This window comes from Meleagris gallopavo, chromosome 8, assembly GCF_905368555.1.
Source record: "Meleagris gallopavo chromosome 8, MGAL_WU_HG_1.1, whole genome shotgun sequence".
NCBI lineage: Eukaryota > Metazoa > Chordata > Aves > Galliformes > Phasianidae > Meleagris > Meleagris gallopavo.
In genome coordinates, this window is record NC_139411.1 from 34,743,733 (window position 1) to 34,768,514 (window position 24,782).

The 24,782-nt window shown below is 53.4% G+C and overlaps 1 protein-coding gene and 5 long non-coding RNA genes across 17 annotated transcripts in view; all 6 read left to right on the top strand.

Moving 5' to 3' along the window:
* Window positions 1–24,782, top strand: part of ALDH18A1 (aldehyde dehydrogenase 18 family member A1) — a 77,778-nt gene that overhangs the window by 47,741 nt on the left and 5,255 nt on the right. The window lies entirely within an intron of this gene.
* Window positions 2,136–2,917, top strand: LOC146543912 (uncharacterized). The gene is made up of 2 exons (XR_014884801.1): window positions 2,136–2,278; window positions 2,408–2,917. It is a non-coding gene; the product is annotated as an uncharacterized LOC146543912 (long non-coding RNA).
* LOC146543913 (uncharacterized) lies at window positions 4,979–18,649 on the top strand. Of its 7 annotated transcripts, none has more exons than XR_014884865.1 (6): window positions 4,979–5,233; window positions 5,317–5,438; window positions 5,654–5,722; window positions 13,489–15,256; window positions 16,159–16,242; window positions 17,683–18,649. It is a non-coding gene; the product is annotated as an uncharacterized LOC146543913 (long non-coding RNA). The 7 variants fall into 7 exon arrangements; XR_014884863.1 differs by lacking the exon at window positions 4,979–5,233 and having other exon boundaries at window positions 5,250–5,438; window positions 13,489–13,698; window positions 14,044–15,256; XR_014884861.1 differs by lacking the exon at window positions 4,979–5,233 and having other exon boundaries at window positions 5,250–5,438; window positions 13,489–14,512; window positions 15,045–15,256; window positions 17,683–18,648.
* Window positions 8,940–12,897, top strand: LOC146543914 (uncharacterized). 2 transcript variants are annotated; one of them, XR_014884866.1, is made up of 3 exons: window positions 8,940–9,112; window positions 11,853–12,073; window positions 12,713–12,897. It is a non-coding gene; the product is annotated as an uncharacterized LOC146543914 (long non-coding RNA). The 2 variants fall into 2 exon arrangements; XR_014884867.1 differs by lacking the exon at window positions 8,940–9,112 and adding an exon at window positions 9,740–10,001.
* LOC146543915 (uncharacterized) lies at window positions 18,668–21,410 on the top strand. The gene is made up of 3 exons (XR_014884868.1): window positions 18,668–19,533; window positions 19,656–20,363; window positions 21,122–21,410. It is a non-coding gene; the product is annotated as an uncharacterized LOC146543915 (long non-coding RNA).
* On the top strand, window positions 22,596–24,772 carry LOC146543916 (uncharacterized). Of its 2 annotated transcripts, XR_014884637.1 has the most exons (4): window positions 22,596–22,647; window positions 23,356–24,064; window positions 24,187–24,212; window positions 24,330–24,772. It is a non-coding gene; the product is annotated as an uncharacterized LOC146543916 (long non-coding RNA). The 2 variants fall into 2 exon arrangements; XR_014884636.1 differs by lacking the exon at window positions 24,330–24,772 and having other exon boundaries at window positions 24,187–24,291.

Below are 24,782 nucleotides of genomic sequence, written 5' to 3' on the forward strand. Positions count from 1 at the left end.
TTGCCTCTCTTGTTTTCCAGGACACTGGAGTACCTGATGAGACACTTGGCTCGTCTAGCGGGAACTGCTCCTCACAAACATGCATGCTCAGAACTTAGCCATTGTGTGGGCTCCAACCTCTTAAGGTAAACTTCTTTTTCTGTTTCAACACAATGCCTAGACCTGTTCTCCACTAAAAAAAGCAATCCTCCCTTTTCCTCTACAAATGCGCTCTTCTCCGTTAAAACCTGTAGGAGTAGCTGACAGCAGAGTAGAAGCCTGGACTGTTCTCCAACCCTACAGCCACAATTTCTAGATGACCATTCCTGCTCTCTTGTTTAGATGGACTGGGTGTCCTTGATCAGCCAGGGGAACTTCTTCAGTGGCATCGCTGATTGCCCACTGTGGAAGTCTCCAGTGCCCAATTTGACAGTTTTTGGCTGCAACAATGCAGACCTGGGGAAACGATCTTGGAGAAATGACTCCTAAAACCTGCCTTTTCTACAGATCACAGGAGAACAAGTCTGCCTGTGCCAGCGGAAGAGCTGCCTGCATGAACTGCAGACGCAGTCGGCTGTGGTGGAATTCATCATCAACCACACGACGTCCTCTTCCGCTCCAAATCCGGATCCGACATCGCAGGTGGAGCAGGTGAGTGTCTTCCTGCATGAGCTTGATCTCGATCAGACACCTTGATCAAATGCAGGCCTTCTCCACGATCTTTGGAATACGCTTCTACTATGGAGGGGACAGCAGACTTCTGGGCTTAGTTAGAATACGGCATCCTGTTGCTGGATGCTGAGAATGTGCAGGCCCAAACTTTACAAGGAGAAAACCGTCACCGTCATTATGATGTTTTGCACGCAGGTGAAGCTTGATGAACGTGTGGCAGCGAAGCTCTCTGAGTTCCCTGCCCCCGTTTTCTAGGGATTTGGTCTGCCTGTTTTGATACAGTGAGCTGCTCTTCATTACGACCGTGTCCTTTGCCATAAACACACTCTGACCCCGTGGCTATTTTGAGCTCCTCTTCTTCCAGTGGGCTCGGATAAGCAAGTCTGAGAAAAATACAGCACCTCCCCCCAGAACTGTGATGGCCGCTTTCTGATCCTCGCTCTTACCTGTGGTTTTCCCTTACAGGGCCCAGTTCTCTCTCAGGGCCCAAGTTTTGTGTGGGTGTCTCTCCTGCCACAGAGCTGCTCACCCTGGAGGAGGCACAGGCACGAGGCAAGGCCACAGCAGCTCTCCCCCTCGTGACGCAGAGCAGGGACATAGAAGTGGAAGGGGCCCCGCAGCTGTGCAGGGCAAATTCCACAGAGTTCCTCGACTTTCCAATCCGAAAGGTAAAAGAGGACTTTCTTTCTTTCTTTTCCAGCACCTATCATCATTGTTTGGGTTGTTGTGGTTGTTTCTTTTTTTTCCCATTATTTCTCGTGCCAAATCCTGCTGAAACAAAATTAAACAGATGGTGCCTGAAGTGTTGCAGTGAATCTCTACTCCCTTTGGTCTCTGAGATTCAACTAACATCAAGGTGCCCACCGGGCTCAGTTTAGCCTCACAACGGTGCCGTTCCTTCCTTGCTGGGCAGGCAGTCATGAGATGTAGAAAGCCACGCTGATGTCTTCCGTGGCCTGTGCTGGCTGTACCTGGAAAGGTTGGGGTTTTTCCAGATTTCAGGGCCTCATGCCTGAAACCAAATTCCGGTTCTCCTCTAAGCAGAGCTGTTGGTCAGACCTGCTGGCACTAGAAACTAAACATGGCAGGGAGATGGGGCCGAATGAGGTATCCATGTCAGAGTCAGAGATGCTTTGGAACTTCCCTTATGGCTGCACGGTTCCTCAGAAAGCACTTATGCCTGCCAGCTCAATCAAAGCCATCCCTTAGATGCTGTCCTGTACAGCCGTGGAGCCTTCGCTCGCATGCTCTGCATCCTGCTTGATACAGCTTAGGGGAATTTAGCCAGCAAGACTTCAGGGCTGAGCTAATAGGAATGGAACCATCCTCAACTGCTTGAAAGGGAGTGAGTTTCTAAGTTGTGTTTCAGCAGAAACCCGGCGGTGCCAGGAACAAGCAGCTGTTGGCAAGAGCTCAGTGCAGCTCTTCCCTCACCTGCACCCACGCACGACTCACACCATTCCCTGTTTCCTCTCTCCAGACAAAGTCCACCCAGCAAGATGAAGGAATCACCGGCTGGCTCTGGGTGTTCCTGCTTCAGCCTAAGAAAAACCATCCTCTGTGGCCAAACGCCAACTGCAGCGCCGTCCCAGGGAGCCCTCAGAGACACAAGTCGTAGGGTTGGCAGGTAAGGTGCAAGGCCAGCTTTCCAGTGGGCTTGATTCTCCTTCTAGCGTTCATACCTAACATCTTCAGTTCACTCCTGATCAAGAACCACTTTGCTAATTCATCTTGTGAAAGTTTGGCGCTAACCTAGGTGAATCGAGCCCTTGTCAACCCATAAGATCCAGAGCAAGTAGCGATGGTGCGCTGTGTGCTTCCCTGAATGGAGAGCTCTTAGGAAGCATGAATCACTGCGGTTCCGATGACAGCCTTCCACATACCAACGGCGATGGAGAGAAGGAGCTCATCCAAGTTCATGCCCTCATTTCTCCCGGCTCTGCTGAAGATGCTGACCCGAGCCAGCCAGACAGCACAGTCACCAGCCTGGACTGTGACCCAGCGCCTTTGCAGTGCAGCCCAGCCCAAGCACAACCCGGGTGCCCCGACAGCAGCACCTCCATGGGGGAGCAGGTCAGCATCATGGAGGAGAAGCCGAGCCTCGTGGAGGGGGACTTAGAATCAGGCCTCCAGCCCCAGGCACCGGGCAGCAGCAGTCTGAGCCACTCTCTCCATGACAAGGGAGTATGAGTCCCATCGTTACCCGGGACCTCTCACGCCCTCCAGTCTTTATATGATAATAAAAGCACGCTGGTGCTCAATCAACGCCTCGCCTGCCTTCCAAGTCTTCATTCACAGGGACTGGGATGCATGCAGCAGAGAGCAAGGCTCCTCATCTTGCAAGGCGACGGCTGTGGGGTGCATGCAGCAGAGCTCCGCGTTTGTTCCTGTTTTGTCTGCAGCGAGAGCTCTGCTACCATTTGGGATGGCAGCAAATACTCTCTAGTGTCCTGGGTGCTGCTCGAGATAATCCCAAGCCTCCTGGCTGTGGCTTTGTGATGCCTTTCAGGGCTTTCCGATGCATTTCGATGCGTCGGCTGCTCCCCAGTAACTCGCTTCTCCAGCCGTGTTCACTCCTGGCTCCCACTTAGGAGCTGGCCGTGCAGATCAGCTGCAGCCCTGTCATCAGCGCGCTGAGGCAGGAGGAGCTCACCCTGACCAGCTCCTGCCCTGCCCCCGCCCCCTCATTGGGCAGCGGCAGCGCCGCTGGCTGCCATTGGCTGCGCCGCTGTGCGCGGGGCTGAACGTTGGGAGCCGGCGGTTGGAGGCGCGGCTGTCCTCACACAGCGTCACTGCCGCAGCCTGGGCTGCCCTGCAGGAGACCGCGGTGGCAGCTGGAGCTGTCCGGGCAGCACCGAGAGGGAAGCCGCGGCACCACGGGAGCGAGTGCTGAGGACAGCTGTGCCGGAGATGTGCGGGAGAGCGGTCCCGGGCCAGGGAGAGGGGCTGTGTGGGGCTCTTGGAAGCTGCAGGGAGGCGATGGGGGGATATAGCGAGCTCTGAGGCTGTAGGAGGCTGTGAAGGGTGTAGGGGTTATGGGAGGTATATGGGGCGGATAGAGGCAGATACGGAGCTCTAAGGGGTGGTGTATATGGAGATTGGGGCTGCGATGGGCCACAGGGTCATATGGAGCTACTGGGGGCTGTTGGGGGCTATAGGGAGGAATATGGAGCTGTAGGGCCTTGTGGGGGGACTGTAGGTGTGGATACAAAGATATACATAAAAAATAAAGCCCCTGTTCTGGGCTGCATTGGAAAAGGGGTGGCCAGCAGGGAGAGGGAGGTGATTGTCCCCCTCTGCTTGGCTCTTGTGAGGCCTCATCTGCAGCGCTGCGTCCAGGCCTGGGGCCCCCAGCACAGGAAGGACGTGGAGCTCTGGGAGCGGGTCCAGAGGAGGCACTGAGATGGTCAGAGGGCTGGAGCAGCTCTGCTGTGAGGAAAGGTTGAGGGAAGTGGGCTTGTGTAGACTGGAGAGGAGAAGGCTCCGAGGAGACCTGGTTGTGGCCTTCCAGTGCTTGAAGGGAGTGTATAAGCAGGAAGGGGAACGGCTGTTTGTGAGGGTGGATGGCGATAGGACAAGGGGGGCTGGTTTTAAAGTGAGACAGGGGAGGTTTAGGTTGGATATTAGGAGGAATGCCCTGGAGGCATTCAAGGTCAGGCTGGATGTGGCTCTGGGCAGCCTGGTCTGGTGGTTGGCATCCCTGTCCATAGCAGGAGGGTTGAAGCTAGATGATCACTGTGGTCCTTTTCAACTCAGGCCATTCGAGGATTCTGATAAATGTTTATAAAAATCTTAATTGAGGGAGTCAAAAGGACATGGCCAACCTCTTGTCAACAGTCTGTGCGGACAGAAGAAGGGGAAATGGCCATAAACTGGAGCACAGGAAGTTCCGCACCAAAATCTAAGGAACTTCTTCACATCGAGGATGACGGAGCGCTGGTGCAGGCTGCCCAGGGAGGCTGTGGATTCTCCTTGTCTGGAGATATTCCACACCCTCCTGGACACCCACCTGTGCAGCTTGCTGTAGGGAACCCGTTTTGCAGGGAGGTTAGACCCAGTGATCTCTGGAGGTCCCTTGCAACCCCAGTTCTGTGATTCTGTGATTTTATTTGTTGCTTCTTGCAGCAGTACAGTGTTTCAGAAGAGAGAAAAGCACGGCGGGCATCAACTGGATTTCTGTGGTTGGTAAAGCTGTGCTGAGAACTGGGCTGACTCTTGCACCTGGAAATGCGTGCAACGTCTGCAGACACAGAGGAATAACTTTTCCCTGCAGGTTGAGCTTGTCTAAGGTAGGTGATTGCTGGGTGAGCTTCTGCTTTAAAGCGTCAGGTTGTACAAAGAAGGAACTGTACTGCGTTCAGTTCTGGGTCCCTCACTGCATGAAGGACATTGAAACCCTGAAATGTGTCCAGAGAGGAGCAGGGAAGCTGTGAGAGGTCCAGAGCACCAGTCTTACGGGGAGCGGCTGAGGGAACTGGGATTATTTAGTCTGGAGAAGAAGGAGGCTCAGGGAAGGCCTTCTCACTCTCTGCAGTTAGCTGAAGAGAGGTTATGTCGAGGTGGGGTCGTCCTCTTCTCCCGTGTAAGTAGTGATAGGCTAGGGGGAAGGCCTCAAGTGGCACGAGGGGAGATTCAGGTTGGATGTGAAGAAAAACGTCTCCACAGGAGCGGTCAGACGCTGGAACGGGCTGCCCAGGGAGGTGATATTGTTACTGTCCCTGCAGGTGTTCAAGGAGCATTGGGTGTTGTACCGAGCGACGTGGCTCAGTGGGAAATGGTGGTGGTAGGTGGGTGGTTGGACTGGATGATCTTGGAGATCTTTTCCAGCCTTGCTAATTCTATGGTTCTATGAAAGGCATCTGCTGGGTGAGTGCTTTGCTGGGTGAGCAGGCAGCTGTTGCCACATCCATGGGGATGGGAGGCTTTTTAACCTTAACCTTGTCTTTCATGTCTCGTGCCCAGTAAGTCATGTTGTTTTAAAGCAGCATCTCGATTTCTGCAGCCACCAGAGCTCTCCCCCATGCTTCTCCCTGTGACGTGAGACCGCGTCGAAGGCCTTGCAGACGTCTGGGTAGGTGAAGTCAGTTGCTCTTCCTTTCCCCACCAATGCTGGAAAAGGCGGGGAACGGGACTGTGGGACGTCCCAGCAGTGGGTTCCTACCTCAGCAGAACCGAACGGCTGTTCTGGTCCATGTATCTGCAGTGAATCTGACACTAATTAGAGGGATGAGGGGCCTGTGAGCAAAAAGAACGTGCCGCACTTTGTGGGGCGAGATGTTCTCTGAGCTGCTGCTAACAGGGCCCAGAATGCTTCCTTTTTGAAGGGGAGAGGTTTAGCAAGGATTTTTTAGATGGAAATATTTCATCACGTATTTCCTTTTCATTGACTTTTCATACTGCTTCTTGAAAAGTTACCTTTGGATACTAAATTAATATTCTAAATTAATATTTTAATATAACCTGAATTTTCCCTACTTCTTTCCTTTTGCTCCCTTCTAGGTATCAAAAGGCTGTTACCAGGTCACCTCGGAGCCTTCGTTCCTCCGTGCTGAACAGCCCCAGCTCTCTCAGCCTGTCCTTGGAGGAGAGGGGTTTGATCCTTTGGTTCTTTGTTTTTTTGCGGCCATCCTCTGTATGTGCTCCAACGGGTCCGTGTCCCTTCTGCCCTGAGGACACAGCGCTCCAGATGAGGCCTCTTCAGCACAGGGCAGAGGTGCAGGATCACCTCTCCTCACCTGCTGACCGGAGCCTGTCTGGGTCCCTCTGGCTGGCGTCCTGTCCCTCTGCTGTGTTGCTGCTCCCCACAGCTCGGTGTCGTCAGCAAATTTTCTGAGGGTGCGCCCGACCCTGCCAGTGCTGTCACTGATGCAGATATTGAAGAGTCCCAGCCCCAGCTCGGTGCTCTTTCCCAGCAGAGAGGTGAGACTGTGATGTTGGTAGCTGCCAGGATCGTTCTTTCTTCCCTTGTTAAAAATGGGTGTGATGCTGCCTTTTTTTCATTAACCAGGGACTTCACCTGATTGCCATGACTTTTCAAATACCGCTGAGAGTGGCTTGGCAACGACATCACCAAACTCCCTTACGACTCTGCCATGCGTCTGATCGGGTCCCAGAGACTCCTGGATTTCCGGTTCTACAGGCGGGCTGGAGCCTGGTCTTTGCTCACGGTGTGGGATGGGGAGGGGGGTGGCCGGGGTGGCGTTGCTTCCTCAATTCCCACCTACCAAATGTAATACTTGAGGGCTGTGTGATGAGCAGTTGGAGAAGACAGAGGCGCAAGGCGGTGGCAGGGAACCGCAGTGCTCTGGTGGTGTAACAGCTGCAGCCAGAAAGCTGTGGCTCTTCACGAGAGCAGTGAGAAAGAGAAAGCTTCATCTCCTGGAACGCCCTGACTTTGCTGACTGGCTGCTGGTTGCCCAAACTGGTGAGGACAACGTACCCTCACCAACGTTTACCCGTTGCTTGCTGAAACGTAGAGCTCCCAAAGGAGCTCGTTACTGTGCTGTAGGGTACTCTGCAGTCTGCCTGTTTTCTTCCTCCTGAGCTCTTGGCTCTGGCCTTTCTCTGCAGGCTTGCCCTTGCCTTGGCTTTCCTTTGGGCGTTCCCTGCGGCGTTTCCTTTGCCCTTGCCCTTTCCTTGGCAGTTCTCTGCGGCACTTGCCTTGCCTTTGCCTTTGCCTGCCCTGGCTGTTCTGCTTGCCTTTGCCTCACTGGGATGGGCTGGGAGGCAGCATTAATTTTCTTTTTGACCTGAACCCCAAGCTTCACGGGAGCTCTGAAGATAAGTATATCAACCCACAGTGTAGCTCTAAACCTAACGCTTTTGGCACTGGGTAGAGAGCCTGGGGGTCGTACCGACAGGTGCACTTGCTGAGTTTCCCTGGAGCTGCTGAGCAGCCATCCTTCCCCAGCTGTACTGACTGTGCCCCGAGCACCAAACTCCTTTGTGTCATCATGTCTCACAGCCCCTGGCATCTTGCTACGCACTGCTCGTAAGAGCAATGTGCACAGGGTGCAGCCCCCGCATGTGTGGGGCAGCGCCTTCGTTACTGGATTGTGTTTAACAGGTGGTAGTGGAAGAGGGTCTGATGTTCATCCAAGCAACATTGTTAGCTGTCCTGTCTCTGGAATGCAGGGTAGCGTGCTGGACAGTAAAGCCACCAATTAACAGAGAAGCAGCAGCAGATTGGTGGCTGGAATTCTGGAGTTGTAGCTGATAGGACGACTGGCTGCAGTGAGTCAAGCATCCTTCAGCTTGATCCAGGTCCAAGAGTGCGCAGCCAGAAAGTCGTGTGGCCTTCGTCAGAAGAGCACCAGGTGACCCCTGAGAGATACACGCGTGTGTCACAGAACTGAGACTGGGGGCGAGGACAGAAGTCGGTCCTTTTGGGGACTGGCTGTAATAACCCGACCTGTGCTTGGACTTCCACCAGACTGCGAGCTCGGGCTTTACAGGCTCGAGGCGGAGCTAACGCAGAGACCTCTGGGTTTTCAAAGAGGAACCAGAAGGCTGAGAAGCGGGTGCTTTGTTTGATGCTTTTCCTGGCTGTCCTACTGAAGGATTCTGCCTGTCCATCGGCACGTCTGGTTGGTTTGGCTGGCGCTGGGGAGCTCGGTGCTCATGATTGCAGTTCTTTGTGATACGGAGCTGCGCCATTTGCTGCCCCGACCAAACGCACGTGTTGCTGGAAGAGAGTACTCTGTGCATTTTAGTTTTCTCTTTCATGCTTTTGAAGTGAAAGTGGTATATGCCTTCAAGCAGGTAGCATATAAAATAAATTTCTTTTATTTCCTTTTTTTCCCTTGGAGCAGTGGTTTGGGAAAACATGGATGCTTTCTTCTGTGCCGCTGTGTTTCCCTTATAGCGGTGTTCTGGGAGTGGCTTGTGTTGTTGATTTTCAATACTGAAGGAACATAGCATTCTTTTTATTCTGCCTACGTAGAACTCCCTTTGTTTCCTCTGTAGTTTTGAGTTGTGCTCTGGAACAGAATGTTCAGCTGGATCTAGAAGAGTTGCCAAAGAGGAGCCTGGGGGCAAATGGATCTGGATTTCCCAGACGGAGGTCGTACGGCTCCTTGCCTCCTCACGAAGCGTTCTCATTGTTCTTAGGCAGCGTTCTATGCTACTGCCGTGCTGAGGCTTTTATGACAAATCCGTTCTCTGTTTCCCAAAGGTGATGCTGAGAAGCTCGCCTCACGATGACTTACGCATACCTCACATTTCATATCGATTCTTCTTTCGGTCAAAAGCAGACCAAATCCTTGAAACCGTGCCTGGGAATCCAACTGTTGTTAAAACAGCTCAGCCATGGTGCCCACGGTCAGAACGCCCCGCAGCAGATCCTGGCACGGGTTGTGAGTCGAAGGACTGCCGACAAATGGCTCCGTGTCAGAACTGATATCGCAGTGGATATTTACAAGGCTCGGGAGCCCCGGATGGGATCTGAGAGTGGTGTGGCCAGGTACGGAACTTGTTACCGCTGTGTCTTTTTTTCTGGAAGTTGACTGTTTTGCATTGTAGTTGTTTTGCCACATTAACGATTGTCAGTCGTTCCTAGCCATCCTTGGCTTCGTTGTGCACACCTGTCCAATTGATGCCGGCTTTTTCATCACCTCAGATGCTGACCAAAAAAAAAAAAAAAGGACAAAATCGATGTGATGATTACTTATTTATTTATTTACTTATTTACAGATATTCTGAAGCAGTTAGCAGAGGTTTGCTGGGTGTAGAGAAGCTTTGCTTGGTTTTCTTCGTCTCCTTCCACGTGACGTAACGTTCTCCTCCCTCACCCCCCATCTAACTGCGTTCTCCTCTGCCCTCACGCCAGAGAGAACGGAGCGCCAGAAGCAGCTGCGGCGCGGCTCCGCGTCCACCTGGTCGTCGTTGTTGTTCCCGCGGTCTCCGGTGCCCCCTCGTGGCCAATCGGTGGAATCGCGGCCGTGTGCGTTTGGTGCTCGGGCATGCGCGGTGCGGTGCCGACGAGGGGCATCCTGGCTTAGAAGGGGGAGAATATCGCTGGGCCGGCGGTCCAAGAATCGCCTGCTTGCCCGTAGCCGTAGTGGTTTGTGGAGACAACGGGCGCGTTTGCTATTAGCTGGACGACTGATCACCATAGAGAGCGGAGGATTCGCTGCGCAGAGCGCTTAGAACGGCACTTCCGCATTTCTACGCGCATGCGTTGTGCTGCTGGCGGGACTGGGCGGCAGACAGCGGCAGTTCCATGTAACGGCCACGAGGTGGCAGCAGAGACCGCGGAAAGAACGTGTCTGACGGGATTGGCGGGGACCCGCGGCGCAGTCCCTGGCGCTCCGTTCTCTGTGTGTGGTGCGATGGCGGGGGAACAACGCGAGGTTAGAAGTGGAGGAGTTGTGTGGGCAAAGACGAAGGAGAGAAGCTGCTCCAAACCCAGGAGAGCTGTGCCAAGTGCTTATAAATAGTTGTAAAAAAAAGTTTTTGTTTTTTTTTTTTTCCTTTTTGGCAGCGTCTGTTTCATTTTTTTCCAAACGTTTGCATACCAAAGTGCAGCAGCCTGGCAGATTTCATGATAACGAAATTAAAGCCCTTTGGCAAAAAGCGCAGGGCCATATTAATGTTTGCTCAGCCTCTGTCTTGTTTATACTTCAATGTATTTTTATCCAAGAGCCTTTCTTCAACTGCAGGTTTCATTTTTGGCTTTTTATTCTTTTTTATGCCAGAAAATGGGTAGTTTTAGGCCCTAGCAGGTCTACACAGGCAGTCACAGCATAAAGCTGCAATTTTGAGATTAGTGTGGACCATTACAGTGTTTCCACAAAGATGAATGAAAACTGCCATTCTCCACCTGGATTTACAGACGGAAAAAATGAATTCACCTGCACAGAAAGAATCAATGCGTCACAGCTGCCATTGGCAAGATGGCCCAAGAGCTGTGCGGGTGCATCTGGCTCAGCTGCAGATTTCATCTGCCCTTCCCCGGTCTTCCTGCAGCTGGACAGATTGCCCACAAGGGCACGGGGTCTGCAGACCCTCCCCAGCCAGCTGCAGCAGTCGCTCCTGCCAGCACTCCCTTTCCTCCCAACCATTCCCGTTTGGCAGGCTGGAGCCCTGTGTGGCAGAGGAGGAGAGAGCTGCAGGCAGAAGGAAAACGGGGTGCTGGGATTCCTCCAGCCCGCCGCCAGATGTCTTCTCTGGCATTTTGGGGGTGGGCAGAGGAGTGTGGGAGCAGCCTGGAGGCTCCGGGCAGGAGGGAAGGAAGCAAAGGTGCAGCTGCAGGCAGCGGGCTCTGAGCTGGAGCAGTTGCTCGAGCTCTTCCCGCTGCGGGAGCTTGGAAGTGACAACAAGCCTGACCTGACCCAAGCAGATAATGACAGCATGCACACCCAGTGCAGAATTTGGCAGTCTGCAGTCCTCCCAGAGCTTGTTGCTGCTTTTTAGGCTGCTCTGCAGCTATGTTGTCCTTCCCCCTTCACTCCCCTATGTCTTGCCCCCTTCCTTCGCTCCGTGCCTTCCCCATTCCTTTTCCAGGCTTTCTCCTTTCTTTCCTCACTTCCTTCCCCATGCCTTCCCCGTGCAACGGCCCCCTGTTCTGCTGCTCTTCTCAGCTGATGATCCTTAAACCATGCTTTTCAAAGGCATTGGATCAGACCGCATACTGTCACTGATTTAAAAAAATCAACGAGTACAGCATTATGTATGGATAACAAACTCCAAGCTGTGTGAGGGCCAACAGCAGCTCCTCGCCCTGGAGTGTCACCATCACCTCCCTGTTTCTCTGGGGCTCGGGACTGATGTCTGAGCCGAAAGGCCACACGCTGCCGCACAGGCAGGTGCCGGGTTCACCCACTGAGGATAGCACCCCTAAAATAATTTCACCTTGGGCTTTAATTGCTGTGCAAGTAGATGACGCGCGTTTCTCACTGGGGAGCCGTAAGCTGAGCCCAGCAGTTTGGCAGGCAGCACTCGCTCCGTTCACACCAATAATCTCAGCCCTTTTGCTGCACATGCAGCTTCTCAGCATCTTGCTGAGATATCGGCATTGAAACCTGTGCTCCCCTGTTTGTTAGAAATGTCACCGATTGCCATTGAGGACAAACTGGAATCCAAGTATGTGGACCATACTAGCATGTCCATTGATTAAACCCCCTACCCCTAAACCAGACAGGCAGACCCCATTGGCTGCCGGTCATTCCTTTTTTTTCTTTTTTTCTCCTTCATGCTTTTAGGGGAACTCTGAGATGGCAGCCTGAAGCAGTGATGGAGCAGCTGGTGAGGGGTGCAGCCCTGCAAGCACAGGTGGAAGCGGTGCACGTGTGGGACCAGATGGGGCTGAGCCTGGCTCCACCCCTCCCTCCCCTCATTTAAGGGCTGGCAGCCCCACAGGCAGCGTTTCTTCCTGGAGATGCCTCCTGTGGATTGCTGGGTGAGCTCTGGTTCTTGGAAAGAGGTGAGTGATTCTTTCTTTCTTGCAGGGTTCTGATCTGTGCCTTTCTATGGGGCTCCTAAGCTGGTTTACAGTAGCTATGTCTGCTCTGCCCCTCCTCATGCTGCCTTCCAGTTGTTCTCTGAGGGGAGCGAAGGGGTTATCTGCCTTTTTCTGAAGCGGTCATGGCGGGACTGATGCTCGTTCCTTTCTTTTGCTCCCATCTGTTTCTGGAATGCTTCCGTCAGCCCCAAGGTAACGCTGGTTGGCTGGCTGAGCATTGCAACTCTGGAAATGCCTGGAGCTGGTGCACTTTTCCGCAAAGGGATTCTATGTTCTCCAGGTTTCCTTTGCAGTTCTTGTTCAGTTCAGTACCTTCTCGTGAAGTCTCTGTTCCCTCTTTCATGATTCTCATTGCGTAATCTCCACCCTGGGACTCCAAACTGGGTTTGTCTGCCACGACGTTGTCCCAGCCCGTTTTATGACACGTTCCCTCTGTGTTCTCGCGTCCCGTTTGTGTCTTTGTGTCCTCCCTGTGTCCTCTGCCCACGTCCCCTCTGTGTCTCCTGTGCCACGTATTCATTCCACCCTTGCTGAGTATTGTTTAAGGGCACGTGTTTAAATTATGTTCCGCGTCTCTTTGGCTCTCATTCTGTTTTGCAGACAGACAGAAGGGTTTCTGGGGCTGCTTTGGTTAGTGCTTTAAGCTCTGTGAAATCTGTGGAGCAGACAGTGGAACACCATGAAGCCCTTGTTCATGCATTGCTGGTATGCAGGTGGGTTTTGTGATGGCTGTGGAAAGCTGACTTTGAGATGGAATGGGGGTTGCAAGGGGCTCGCCTTGCTCCCTGGGGTTTATTCTTCCAGCCCAATAAGCCATCCATGTCCTTTGTGTCATCGTGCCTCACGGCTTCAGGTATCGTGCCATAGACTCCTTGGAGTCGGAATGGACCATTTATGATGATCTGGTCCAACTCCCCCACGATGAACAGGGACATCCACAGCTAGATCAGGCTGCCCAGAGCCTGATCCAGCCTCACCTTGGAAGGGACAGGGCGTCCACCGCATCTCTGGGCAGCCTGTTCCACTGCACAGAATCACAGAATGACAGAATGGCCCCGGTTGGAAGGGACCTCGAGGATGACGAGTCTCCAACCCCCCTGCCACACGCAGGGCCACCAACCACCCCATGTCACAACAGACCAGGCTGCCCAGGGCCCCATCCACGCTGGCCTCGAACACCTCCAGGGATGGACGGGGCATCCACAGCCTCTCTGGGCAGCTGTTCCAGCACCTCACCACTCTCACAGGAAAGAACTTTCCCCTGCCATCCAACCTCATCTTCTCTTCCTGAACTTAAAACTATTTCCCCTTGTCTCCTGCTGTAAAAGATATTTTCCTTACATCTAACCTAAGTTTTCCCTCCTTCTTTCCTTTAGTTCCCCTTTAGGTATCGAAAGGCTGTTACCAGGTCACCTCGGAGCCTTCGCTCCTCCGTGCTGAACAGCCCCAGCTCTCTCAGCCTGTCCTTGGAGGAGAGGTGTTTGATCCTTTGGTTCTTTGTGTTTTGGGGCCGTCCTCTGGATGTGCTCCGACGGGTCCGTGTCCCTTCTGCCCTGAGGACTCTTCATATGGACACAGCACTCCAGGTGAGGCCTCTTCAGCACAGGGCAGAGGGGCAGGATCACCTCTCCTCACCTGCTGACTGCGCGTCTTTTGGTGCAGGCCAGGATGTGGTTGGTTTTCTGGGCTGGGAGGGCACTTTGTTGGCTCATGTCCAGCTCGCCATCCACCAGGTGTTTTGGGACAGGCCTATGCTCAGTCCTTCCATCCCCCAGCATGTATTGGTAGTGGGGGGTTCTCTCATCCCAAGTCCAAGACGCCGCACCTGGATTTGTTGAGCCTGCTGAGGTTTGTCTGTGCCCGCTGCTGGAGCCCGTCTGGGTCCCTCTGGCTGGCGTCCCGTCCCTCTGCTGTGTCGCTGCTCCCCACAGCTCGGTGTCATCAGCAAATTTTCTGAGGGTGCGCCCGGCCCCGCCGGTGCTGTCATTGATGAAGACGCTGAAGAGTCCCAGCCCCAGCATGGACCCCTTTGGGACGCCACTCGCCACCAGTCGCCATCCAGACGTGGAGCCACTGAGCGCCGCTCTCTGGACTCAATCCCGCGGCCGGTTCTTTGTCCATCGAACAGTCCACCCATCGCATCCGTATCTTTGCAACTTGGAGAGAAGGATGTTGTGGGACATTGCGTCAAAGGCCTTCCTGAAGTGCAGGTGGGTGATATCAGTGGCTCTTGGCTCGTCTATTGATGCAGTGACACTGCCATAGGCAGCCGCCAGGTTGGTCAAGCAGGATTTAGCCTTGGTGAAGCTGCGCTGGCTCTCCTGTATCACCTCCCTGTCATTTGTGTGCCTTAGTGCGACTTCTACGAGGATCTGCTCGGTGCTCCCTCCCAGCACAGAGGTGAGACTGTTATGTTCGTAGTTCCCAGGATTGTTCTTACTTCCCTTCTTAAAAATGGAGCATTCAAATTCAAACTAGCATTTAAAATAACAGAGCCTTCAGAGGCAGGCGAGCTCCGGATTTCCCAGAGAGCTTTTTGGCTCTTCTGCACGTTCCATGGCATTGGTGCCACTCTGGAACCCCACTCACTCAGCATTCAAATCTGGTTGTACCAGCATTTCTTCCCTTGTCCCCATTTCCTCCTGTCCCAGTCCCTGTTTCCTACCACGTCCCCATTTTCTCCCTCTCTCGTCCCATTTTCCTCCCATTCCAATTCCATTTGTTTTTCCTGTGTTGCCCGGTGGTGCTTCGTTGGAGTTTCCAGGCTCCAAACGCGCACTTCTAACCACAAGTGATGCCGAAAGCAGAGGTGGGCTCCCAAACAGGCTTTTGCTGAGTGCTGTCCGTGCCTTGGGGTTTCCGGTATCACCAGTAATCCTTTCTAACCGCCGTTGTTCAGTCCTGCATGGGAAGCTTTCTTCTTCCTTTCCAGGATCGGTGCCTCCACCACCAGATGCTGGAGGCGTTTTGGGCTGCCCGAGTTCCCGCGTTGAACGTGTGCTGTTCTTCGGAAAGGTGTGGACATGAGCAGACATGAGGATCTCTTCTCTCCTTCCAGATGTGCCGAGTCCAGCGCCAGATGCTGTTGGCCTTCTGGGCCCCCCTGAGTTGCTGCGTTGGCTGGGCGCTGATCCTTGGAGCGGGGTAAGTGACACCGCTGTCCCTACCAGAAGGCGTCTCCGCTTTGCTTGTCCTGGGGTTAGGGTCTCTATCCCTATCCCCCTTCCGGCCTCTTTTGCTCCGTTTTCCCGCCCCTTTCCTGCCTTTTTCCATCCCCTTTCCAACCGATTTCCCGTGTTTTTTGCCGCCCCTTTGCCGCCCCTTTGCCATGTTTTTTTCCTGACCCTTTTCCTGCTCCTTTCCCCCTTTTTCCCACCTTTTTCCCTCCCCTTTCCCTTCTTTTTCAAACCCATTTTCCCTTTCCCGTCCCGCCCCTTTCTTGACTTTTTCCCTTTCCTTTCCCACCCCTTTTTCTGTCTTTTTCCCTTTCCTGTCCCACCCCTTTTTCCGTCTTTTTCCCTTTCCCGTCCCGCCCCTTTCTCCGTCTTTTTCCCTTTCCCGTCCCGCCCCTTTCTCCCGCCCCTTTTCATCCCGCCCCTTTCTCCCGCCTTTTTCACTCCCGCCCCTTTCTCCCGCCCTTTCTCCCGCCCCTTTCTTCCCGCCCCTTTCTCCCGCCCCTTTTCCCGCCTTTCTCCCCCCCTTACCCCCTTTTTCCTCCCCTGTCCCGCCTATTTCCTGCCCCTTTTTACCCGCCTTTTTCCTGCCCCATTCCATCCTCTTTCCCTCTTTGGCCTCTCCCTCCCCATTTAGGCCCTGCCCCCCAGGCCCTCCCCTGCTGCACAGCTGGATGCCATCAAGCCGGGGGTGGGACTGGGGGGAGCCGCAGCCCGGCCTGAGCTCATTGAAGGGCTGGCAATTGCAGGGCTGCATCTCTGCCCGGGCTTCCCGTGCCACTGGGGTTGGTGAGTGCTGAGCTTTGGGAAGGACCGAGTTCTTGGCGTTCTGCTCCATGCTGAGATGTTGGCTTGTTGCTTTGTGTTTGGCAGAAGGTTCCGGATCCCCATTCTTCATCCAAGAAGCGGCGTGAGGACTCCAAGAAAGACTTCGATCGACATAGCCGCGCTTGGCAGGCAAGCTCTGGATTTCCCAGAGAGCTTTTAGGCTCTTCTGCACGTTCCATGGCATTGGTGCCACTCTAGACCCCCACTCACTCAGCTTTCAAAACCTGTTGTCCTGATATTTTCTCCCATCTCAGTCCACATTTCCTCACATTTCAGTCCCTTTTTTCTCCATCGTCCTATAATCTTCCCATCCCAATTCCATTTTTATCCCTCATCCCCATTTCCACCCATTTCAATTCCCATTTCCTCCCATCTCAATTCCTTTCTCCCCCTTTCTCCCCCTTTTCTCCTCCCTTTCTCCTGTAGTCTGCCTTCATGCCCCCCCGTCCCCCTTTCTTCTCCACCCCCCGCCCTCATTTCCCCTGTCCCCTCTCCATCCCCATTTTCTCCCTTCTCCCTCCCTGTCCCAATGCCCATTTTCCTCCCCATCCTTTTTTACCCTTTCCCCTTCCTCGTCCCCTTTTCCCCTTTGGCCTTTTCTGTCCCCGTTCTCCATTCCCCTTTTCTTTTCGGCCCCTTTTCCCCCTACTTTTCCTCTTTTCCTTCCCTTCGTCCCCTTTTCCTCCCCCCGTCCCCTTTTTTCTTCCCCTTTTCCCTCTCCTTGCCTCCCTTTCCCTTTCTCCCCCCTTTTCCCCCTTCTCCTCCTTGTTTCCCTTTTCCCCCCCTTTTCCCCTTCCTGTCCTTGTTTCCCTTTCCCCTTCCCCCTGCCATCCCCTTCCCCCCCTTTTCTTTCCCCCTTCTTTTTCGCCCCCCATCCCCAGTTCCCCTTTCCCCCCTGTCCACTTTTTCTCCCATCACACTTCCCTTTTCCTCCCCAATCCTTTTCCCCCCATCCCAATTCTTTTTTCCCACCTTATCTCCTATATTTCCCACCCTGTCCCCGTTTTCTCTCCCCCCAATTCCTGTTTCTTCCCTCTTGTCCTTTCAGTTCTTTTTCCTCTTTTATCCTGGTCCATTTGCTCACTCTCCCTCTTCTTTCTCACTCTCTTTCTCCTCCTTTTTCCCATTCTGTTTTTCCCTCCTTTCCGTTTCCCATTTCAGTTCTTCCTCCCCTTCTTCTTTTTCTCTGTGATTCTCCTTCTTTCTCAGTTCCATTCCAGCCTTTTTCCTCTTGATTCCTTTTTCGCTTCCTCCTTTTCCTTCCTTCTTCCTTTCTTTTCCGCTTCCATTTCCTGTTCTTCTCATCTCCTTTCCATTCCTTTCCTTCTTTTTTTTTTTTTTATTTTTCTCTCTCCATTTCTCTACATTCTCTTTTATTTATCGAGAACCCTCCCCCTCCTTGGAAACTCCCAATTCCGTTTTTCCCCCCTCGTCCCCTTTTCCCCTTTCCCTCCCTCCCCCCCCCCCTTCATCCCATCCCAATTCCATTCCCCCCCATACCTTTTTTCCCCTTTTCCTGGGGGTCTTTCTCCAAACAGCATAGTTAGCTGTCCTGTCTCTGGAATGCAGGGTAGCGTGCTGGACAGTAAAGCCACCAATTAACAGAGAAGCAGCAGATTGGTGGCTGGAATTCTGGAGTTGTAGCTGATAGGACGACTGGCTGCAGTGAGTCAAGCATCCTTCAGCTTGATCCAGGTCCAAGAGTGCGCAGCCAGAAAGTCGTGTGGCCTTCGTCAGAAGAGCACCAGGTGACCCCTGAGAGATACACGTGTGTGTCACAGAACTGAGACTGGGGGTGAGGACAGAAGTCGGTCCTTTTGGGGACTGGCTGTAATAACCCGACCTGTGCTTGGACTTCCACCAGACTGCGAGCTCGGGCTTTAGAGGCTCGTAATACAGTGACCTCTGGGTTTTCAAAGAGGAACCAGAAGGCTGAGAAGCGGGTGCTTCGTTGGACGCTTTTCCTGGCTGTCCTACTGAAGGATTCTGCCTGTCCATCGGCACGTCTGGTTGGTTTGGCTGGCACTGGGGAGCTCGGTGCTCATGATTGCAGTTCTTTGTGATACGGAGCTGCGCCATTTGCTGCCCCAACCAAACGCACGTGTTGTTGGAAGAGAGTACTCTGTGCATTTTAGTTTTCTCTTTCATGCTTTTGAAGTGAAAGTGGTATATGCCTTCTAGCAGGTAGCATATAAAATAAATTTCTTTTATTTCCTTTTTTTCCCTTGGAGCAGTGGTTTGGGAAAACATGGATGCTTTCTTCTGTGCCGCTGTGTTTCCCTTATAGCGGTGTTCTGGGAGTGGCTTGTGTTGTTGATTTTCAATACTGAAGGAACATAGCATTCTTTTTATTCTGCCTACGTAGAACTCCCTTTGTTTCCTCTGTAGTTTTGAGTTGTGCTCTGGAACAGAATGTTCAGCTGGATCTAGAAGAGTTGCCAAAGAGGAGCCTTTCGTCTCCATTTTCTCCCTCCCTCGTCACGTTTTCCTCCAAATTCATTTTTACTTCTGATTTAGCCATGGGTGCTTCGTTGGAGTTTACATGATTCAAATGCATACTTCTGACCAGGTGAGATGCCAAAAGAAGAGGTAGGCTCCCAAACAGGCTTGTGCTGAGTGCTGTCCATGACTTGGGGTTTTTAGAGTTACCGCAGTTCGTTTCTAACCCACGGTGTTCAGTACCGTATGGGAAGCTTTCTTCATTCATTCTAGGATTGGCGCCTCCACCACCACATGCTGTAGGCGTTTTGGGCTGCCTGAGTTCCCGCGTTGAACGTGTCGTGTTCCTCGGAAAGGTGTGGACGTTATTAGACACGAAGATGTCTTCACTCTTTCCAGATGGGCCGAGTCCTCCGCCAGATGCTGTTGGCCTTCTGGGCCCCCTGAGTTGCTGCATTGGCTGTGCCCTGATCCCTGGAGCGGGGTAAGTGACATTGGTGTCCCTACCGGAAGGCGGTCTCTGCTTTCGTTGTCCTGTGCCCAAACGCTTGCAGCGTGGAACTGCGGCCCTCGCGAGCGGTGCCAGGACTTTAGCCAGGCTCTTGGTGGAAGCAGCAGGAAACCGCAGCTGTAGGTGGATGCCAATATCCAACGCTTAGTCTCTGTGCCGAGGTACGTTGATCCCTGACGTGTCCTGTTTAACACGCTCGCTGAGGTGCTCTGGGCTTGGTGTCGGATGTCCCTCGTGCTCACGTTGCTTTCACTGGGTGCTTTTCTTTTCCCCGTCTTCAGGTCTCCCCAGTGCTGATGGGCTCTCAGAGCCATGTGCCAACGTCGTCTTCTTTTCTGCTTGGTTCAACAGCATTTTCTACCCCTTTGATCGGTTTTTCTTCTTTTTTTCCATGTTGCCCGTTGGCGCTTTGTTGGAGTTTCCCGGATCCAAATGCACTCTTCTGACCACGTGTGATGCCAAAAGAAGAGGTAGGCTCCCAAACAGGCTTGTGCTGAGTGCTGTCCATGAGTTGGGTTTCTAGTTCACCAGAATTCTGTTTCAACGTGACGTTGTTCAGTCCTGCATGTGAAGCTTTCTTCTTTCTTTCTAGGATTGGCGCCTCCACCACCACATGCTGTAGGCGTTTTGGGCTGCCTGAGTTGCCGCGTTGAACGTGTCCTGTTACTCGGAAAGGTGTGGACGTTACAAGACACGAAGATGTCTTCACTCTTTCCAGATGGGCCGAGTCCTCCACCAGATGCTGTTGGCCTTCTGGGCCCCCTGAGTTGCTGCATTGGCTGTGCCCTGATCCCTGGAGCGGGGTAAGTGACATTGGTGTCCCTACCGGAAGGCGGTCTCTGCTTTCGTTGTCCTGTGCCCAAACGCTTGCAGCGTGGAACTGCGGCCCTCGCGAGCGGTGCCAGGACTTTAGCCAGGCTCTTGGTGGAAGCAGCAGGAAACCGCAGCTGTAGGTGGATGCCAATATCCAACGCTTAGTCTCTGTGCCGAGGTACGTTGATCCCTGACGTGTCCTGTTTAACACGCTCGCTGAGGTGCTCTGGGCTTGGTGTCGGATGTCCCTCGTGCTCACGTTGCTTTCACCGGGTGTTTTTCTTTCCCCGTCTTCAGGTCTCCCCAGTGCTGACGGGCTCTCAGAGCCATGTCCCAATGTCGTCTTCTTTTCTGCTTGGTTCAACAGCTTTTTCTACCCCTTTGATCTTTTTTTCTTCTTTTTTTTCCATGTTGCCCGTTGGCGCTTTGTTGGAGTTTCCCGGATCCAAATGCACCTTTCTGACCACGTGTGATGCCAAAAGATGAGGTAGGCTCCCAAACAGGCTTGTGCTGAGTGCTGTCCATGAGTTGGGTTTTCTCAATTCACCAGTAATCTTTTTTCCGTGACGTTGTTCAGTCCTGCATGTGAAGCTTTCTTCTTTCTTTCCAGGATTGTGTGGCGCCTCCCTTACACTGCTGTAGGCGTTTTGGGCTGCCTGAGTTGCCACGTTGAACGTGTCCTGTTCTTCGGAAACGGCTTGAGGTTATTAGACACGAAGATGTCTTCACACTTTCCAGATGGGCAGTTCTCCGCAGATGCTGTTGGCCTTCTGGGCCCCCTTGAGTTGTTGCTTGGCTGTGCCCTGATCCCTGGAGCGGTGGTATGTGACTTTGCTGTCCCTACCGGAAGGCCGTCTCTGCTTTCGTTGTCCTGTGCCCAAACGCTTGCAGCGTGGAACTGCGGCCATCGCGAGCGGTGCCAGGACTTTAGCCAGGCTCTTGGGGGAAGCAGCAGGAAACCGCAGCTGTAGGTGGATGCCAATATCCAACGCTTAGTCTCTGTGCCGAGGTACGTTGATCCCTGACGTGTCCTGTTTAACACGCTCGCTGAGGTGCTCTGGGCTTGGTGTCGGATGTCCCTCGTGCTCACGTTGCTTTCACCGGGTGTTCTTTCTTTCCCCGTCTTCAGGTCTCCCCAGTGCTGAGTGCTGTCCATGAGTTGGGTTTTCTCAATTCACCAGAATTCTTTTCCACGTGACGTTGTTCAGTCCTGCATGTGAAGCTTTCTTCTTTCTTTCTTTCTAGGATTGGCGCCTCCACCACCACATGCTGTAGGCGTTTTGGGCTGCCTGAGTTGCCGCGTTGAACGTGTCCTGTTACTCGAAAAGGCGTGGACGTTACAAGACACGAAGATGTCTTCACTCTTTCCAGATGGGCCGAGTCCTCCGCCAGATGCTGTTGGCCTTCTGGGCCCCTGAGTTGGTGCATTGGCTGTGCCCTGATCCCTTGAGCGTGGTAAGTGACATTGGTGTCCCTACCGGAAGGCGGTCTCTGCTTTCGTTGTCCTGTGCCCAAACGCTTGCAGCGTGGAACTGCGGCCCTCGCGAGCGTTGCCAGGACTTTAGCCAGGCTCTTGGTGGGAGCAGCAGGAAACCGCAGCTGTAGGTGGATGCCAATATCCAACGCTTAGTCTCTGTGCCGAGGTACGTTGATCCCTGACGTGTCCTGTTTAACACGCTCGCTGAGGTGCTCTGGGCTTGGTGTCGGATGTCCCTCGTGCTCACGTTGCTTTCACCGGTGTTCTTTCTTTCCCCGTCTTCAGGTCTCCCCAGTGCTGATGGGCTCTCAGAGCCATGTACCAATGTCGTCTTCTTTTCTGCTTGGATTCAACAGCGTTTTCTACCCTTTTGATCGGTTTTCTTCTTTTTTTTCCATGTTGCCCGTTGGCGCTTTGTTGGAGTTTCCTCGATCCAAATGCACTCTTCTGACCACGTGTGATGCCAAAAGAAGAGGTAGGCTCCCAAACAGGCTTGTGCTGAGTGCTGTCCATGAGTTGGGTTTTCTCAATTCACCAGAATTCTTTTCCTGACGTTGTTCAGTCCTGCATGTGAAGCTTTCTTCTTTCTTTCTAGGATTGGCGCCTCCACCACCACATGCTGTAGGCGTTTTGGGCTGCCTGAGTTGCCGCGTTGAACGTGTCCTGTTACTCGGAAAGGTGTGGACGTTATTAGACACGAAGATGTCTTCACTCTTTCCAGATGTGCCGAGTCCTCCGCCAGATGCTGTTGGCCTTCTGGGCCCCCTGAGTTGCTGCGTTGGCTGTGCCCTGATCCCTGGAGCGGGGTAAGTGACATTGGTGTCCCTACCGGAAGGCGGTCTCTGCTTTCGTTGTCCTGTGCCCAAACGCTTGCAGCGTGGAACTGCGGCCCTCGCGAGTGGTGCCAGGACTTTAGCCAGGCTCTTGGTGGAAGCAGCAGGAAACCGCAGCTGTAGGTGGATGCCAATATCCAACGCTTAGTCTCTGTGCCGAGGTACGTTGATCCCTGACGTGTCCTGTTTAACACGCTCGCTGAGGTGCTCTGGGCTTGGTGTCGGATGTCCCTCGTGCTCACGTTGCTTTCACGGGTGTTCTTTCTTTCCCCGTCTTCAGGTCTCCCCAGTACTGATGGGCTCTCAGAGCCATGTCCCAAGTCGTCTTCTTTTCTGCTTGGATTCAACAGCATTTTCTACACTTTTGATCTGTTTCTTTTTTCATGTTGCCCGTTGGCGCTTCGTTGGATTTCCTGGATCCAAATGCACTCTTCTGACCACGTGTGATGCCCAAAGAAGAGGTAGGCTCCCAAACAGGCTTGTGCTGAGTGCTGTCCATGAGTTGGTTTTTCATTCACCAGAATTCTTCCGACGTTGTTCATCGCATGTGAAGCTTTCTTCTTTCTTTCTAGGATGCGCCTCCACCACTGCTGTAGGCGTTTTGGGCTCTACCGCGTTGAACGTGTCTGTTACTCGAAGGTGTGGACGTTATTAGAAAAGAATTCTTCACTCTTCCAGAGCCGGTCCTCCGCCAGATGCTGTTGGCTTGTGGCCCCGTTGCTGCGTTGCTGTGCCCTATCCTTGGAGGTAAGTGACATTGGGCCCTACCGAAGGCGGTCTCTGCTTTCGTTGTCCTGTGCCCAAACGCTTGCAGCGTGGAACTGCGGCCCTCGCGAGCGGTGCCAGGACTTTAGCCAGGCTCTTGGTGGAAGCAGCAGGAAACCGCAGCTGTAGGTGGATGCCAATATCCAACGCTTAGTCTCTGTGCCGAGGTACGTTGATCCCTGACGTGTCCTGTTTAACACGCTCGCTGAGGTGCTCTGGGCTTGGTGTCGGATGTCCCTCGTGCTCACGTTGCTTTCACCGGGTGTTCTTTCTTTCCCCCGTCTTCAGGTCTCCCCAGTGCTGAGTGCTGTCCATGAGTTGGGTTTTCTCAATTCACCAGAATTCTTTTCCACGTGACGTTGTTCAGTCCTGCATGTGAAGCTTTCTTCTTTCTTTCTTTCTAGGATTGGCGCCTCCACCACCACATGCTGTAGGCGTTTTGGGCTGCCTGAGTTGCCGCGTTGAACGTGTCCTGTTACTCAAAAAGGCGTGGACGTTACAAGACACGAAGATGTCTTCACTCTTTCCAGATGGGCCGAGTCCTCCGCCAGATGCTGTTGGCCTTCTGGGCCCCCTGAGTTGCTGCATTGGCTGTGCCCTGATCCCTGGAGCGGGGTAAGTGACATTGGTGTCCCTACCGGAAGGCGGTCTCTGCTTTCGTTGTCCTGTGCCCAAACGCTTGCAGCGTGGAACTGCGGCCCTCGCGAGCGGTGCCAGGACTTTAGCCAGGCTCTTGGTGGAAGCAGCAGGAAACCGCAGCTGTAGGTGGATGCCAATATCCAACGCTTAGTCTCTGTGCCGAGGTACGTTGATCCCTGACGTGTCCTGTTTAACACGCTCGCTGAGGTGCTCTGGGCTTGGTGTCGGATGTCCCTCGTGCTCACGTTGCTTTCACCGGGTGTTCTTTCTTTCCCCGTCTTCAGGTCTCCCCAGTACTGACGGGCTCTCAGAGCCATGTCCCAATGTCGTCTTCTTTTCTGCTTGGTTCAACAGCATTTTCTACCCCTTTGATCGGTTTTTCTTCTTTTTTTTCCATGTTGCCCGTTGGCGCTTTGTTGGAGTTTCCCGGATCCAAATGCACTCTTCTGACCACGTGTGATGCCAAAAGATGAGGTAGGTCCCAAACAGGCTTGTGCTGAGTGCTGTCCATGAGTTGGAATTTCTAGTATCACCAGTATTGTTTTCTAACCGACGTTGTTCAGTCCTGCATGTGAAGCTTTCTTCTTTCTTTCTAGGATTGGCGCCTCCACCACCACATGCTGTAGGCGTTTTGGGCTGCCTGAGTTGCCGCGTTGAACGTGTCGTGTTACTCGGAAAGGTGTGGACGTTATTAGACACGAAGTTCAGAATCACAGAGTTGTTCTCGTCACTCTTCCAGATGGGCCGAGTCCTCCGCCAGATGCTGTTGGCCTTCTGGGCCCCCTGAGTTGCTGCATTGGCTGTGCCCTGATCCCTGGAGCGGGGTAAGTGACATTGGTGTCCCTACCGGAAGGCGGTCTCTGCTTTCGTTGTCCTGTGCCCAAACGCTTGCAGCGTGGAACTGCGGCCCTCGCGAGCGGTGCCAGGACTTTAGCCAGGCTCTTGGTGGAAGCAGCAGGAAACCGCAGCTGTAGGTGGATGCCAATATCCAACGCTTAGTCTCTGTGCCGAGGTACGTTGATCCCTGACGTGTCCTGTTTAACACGCTCGCTGAGGTGCTCTGGGCTTGGTGTCGGATGTCCCTCGTGCTCACGTTGCTTTCACCGGGTGTTCTTTCTTTCCCCGTCTTCAGGTCTCCCCAGTGCTGACGGGCTCTCAGAGCCATGTCCCAATGTCGTCTTCTTTTCTGCTT